This window comes from Microtus ochrogaster, linkage group LG1 (genome assembly GCF_000317375.1).
Source record: "Microtus ochrogaster isolate Prairie Vole_2 linkage group LG1, MicOch1.0, whole genome shotgun sequence".
Classification (NCBI taxonomy): domain Eukaryota; kingdom Metazoa; phylum Chordata; class Mammalia; order Rodentia; family Cricetidae; genus Microtus; species Microtus ochrogaster.
The window spans coordinates 53,446,391-53,449,149 of record NC_022027.1 but is presented as its reverse complement, the minus strand read 5'-3'; the positions used below and the strand labels follow the sequence as shown (position 1 = coordinate 53,449,149).

Here is a 2,759-nt window from a genome sequence, read left to right as displayed (position 1 = left end):
CCATACTTTATACTTTACTTTGAGCTGGGCCTCTAGCTAAGTTCCTTGGGGCTGGTGTGAACTTACTCTGGAGCCCAGGAGGGCCTTGAACTTTGAGTCTTTTTACCACCACCTCAGAGTAACTTCAGTTACAGGCCTGTACTATAGAACAGACAGACAGACTCTCTCTCTTTCTCTCTCTCTCTCTCTCTCTCTCTCTCTCTCTCTCTCTCTCTCTGTCTCTCTCTCTCCCTCCCTCCCTTCTTTGCTCCTTCCCTCCCTTCCTCCTTCCTTTCTCCTTCCTTCCTCTTCAAGGTTTTTATGGTATGAGGGTAGATATGAGACTCTGGTTTTTTTCAGACCAGGTCTCAAATGCAGCCTGGCTTGTCTGAAACTCTTCATGTGGATGAAGCTGGCCTCAAACTCACAGAAGGGTTGCCTGCTTCTGCCTCCCTTAAGACTTCTCTTTTAAAGCCTGGCTTGTTTTGCTCACCATGATGCTCTCCAGTTCTATCCGTGGCACAGTTTTGTTGTCCTTTGTGGCTGAATACACTTATTTTGTGTGTGTACATATCTTCTGTATCCATTCGTCTGTTGATGTCCGTGTCGGTGATTTAATAACCCAGCTTCTGTGAACAGCACCACAGTGCATATGGGTGTGCAAGTATTTCTTTCATGGACGATTTCATTCTCTTCGTTATATTTCCAGAAGTGATACAGCCCCTATTTTAAATTACAGCAGCTCTTCAGGTTCTTTGATTGAGCCTCTGAAAATATATGTCACTCAGCTCTCCAGCATGTGATATCTGTCTCGCCTCTCTGAAGGAAACAGTAACTTTTGTCACTTTTTTCGAGACTCTTTCCTTTGCAGTTCATCCATTCTCGTGTATCCTGACATAGCAGCACAAAATAAAATAGACAAATATTTCACGGAACACCCTGCTCAGCAACAACGCAAGAAGAAGAAATAAAAGGCATGCAGATTGTAGAGGAAGAAAACAGGCTCTCATGTTCTTAGATGTCTGCCGCTTTCCCAGTCCTTCCAAATCCAGAAATACCACTAAAATTTAGTTGTAACAGGCTACAAGCTAGAATGTTATTGTGTAAAATTCAATTATATCTTTATGTGTTTGTAAGAGATAATTAGAAACTGAAATTTCAAATAGAGAAGATCAAGTATCCAGAATATTAAAGGGCCAATCTAAGCCATGTGGAAGGTGTCTACCGTGAGAACTGCCAGGTGCTGGTGAGAGACATGAGAAATTAAACAGAGATGTACCACACTCATGAATTGAATTCTTCTTCAGAAGATGTCAGTTTAACCCACGTTTATCTGGAGTTGGTGTAGTCCAGTCAAAGCCTAACCAGATTTGGTTGTAGCCACTAACAGTATACTTCCAGTATTATTTGGGAAGGCGAAGAATGCTGTGGGATGCCTTTCTGTACACTGTGAGTATGTGTTGCTCTCATTGGTTGATAAATAAAGCTTCTTTAACCTATGGCAAGGCAGGATAGAGGCAAGTGGGAAATTCAAGCAGAGATACAGGAGAAAGGCAGAGTTGGGGAGATACCAACCAACCACTGAGGAAGTAAGACATGTAGCAAATGAAGTAATGCCACGGCTACATGGTAATACATAGATTAATAGAAATGGGTTAATTAAAACGTAAGAGCTAGATTCCCAAGATGGCAGACCTACTGGGCTCCATCCTGAGCTCCATGAAGAAGCCACCCAGCGTCGGTGACCAGGAGAGTCGGCACAAGGCCCAAGAGCAGGCTGCCCGCCTGAAGAAACTACAAGAGCAAGACAAACAACAAAAAGTGGAGTTTCGTAAAAGGATGGAGAAAGAGGTGACTGATTTTATCGAGGACAGTGGACAGATCAAGAAGAAGTTTCAGCCTATGCACAAGATAGAGAGGAGCATACTGCATGACGTAGTGGAAGTGGCAGGCCTCACATCCTTCTCCTTTGGAGAAGACATGACTGTCGCTATGTCATGATCTTCAAAAAGGAGTTTGCACCCTCAGATGAAGAGCTGGACTCCTACCGTCATGGAGAGGCGTGGGACCCCCAGAAGGCTGAGGAGAAACGGAAGCTAAAGGAGCTGGCTCAGAAACAGGAGGAGGAGGAGGCAGCCCAGCAGGGACCTGTGGTGGTGAGCCCTGCTAGCGACTACAAGGATAAGTATTGCCATCTTATTGGCAAAGGAGCAGCCAAAGACGCAGCCCACATGCTACAGGCCAACAAGACCTATGGCTGTGTGCCTGTGGCCAACAAGCAGGACACACACTCCATAGAAGAGGCTGTGAATGAGATCCGAGCAAAGAAACGTCTGCGGCAGAGTCGGGAAGAGTTGCCACCTACCTCCTAGGCATCGTACTCAACTCCCTTTGACCTCTAGCAAGGCAGGGGCATGGAGGAACAAGGCTGCTGCTATCAGGACCCATCCTGGAGCCCCACTTCAAACTATGAAGTTCTACCAGCTGTCACTCAGGCTGGAGGAGAAGCAGGTGTTTATCACTGCTGCAACTTGGATGTATGGATTGTGCGTGCCTGCGTGCGTGTGTGCATGTGTGCGTGTGTGCATGTGTGTATGTGTGTGCATGTGTGCGTGCGTGTGTGCGTGTGGTGTGTGTGTGTGGAGTGCAAATGTGTGGGTGGGTATTTAATCTGTATTATTCTCTATTATCCTTGGAACTTTCTTCCCCATGGGGCTGGGGTTACTTTACATAATAAACACTGTTTGACCCAATTTTAAAAAAAAGTAAGAGCTAGCAAA

At 45.6% G+C, this 2,759-nt stretch overlaps 1 pseudogene; it reads left to right on the top strand.

Annotated features, from left to right (window-relative positions):
• Window positions 1–1,665: 1,665 nt before the first annotated feature.
• LOC102002866 lies at window positions 1,666–2,455 on the top strand (annotated as a pseudogene).
• Window positions 2,456–2,759: the final 304 nt, after the last annotated feature.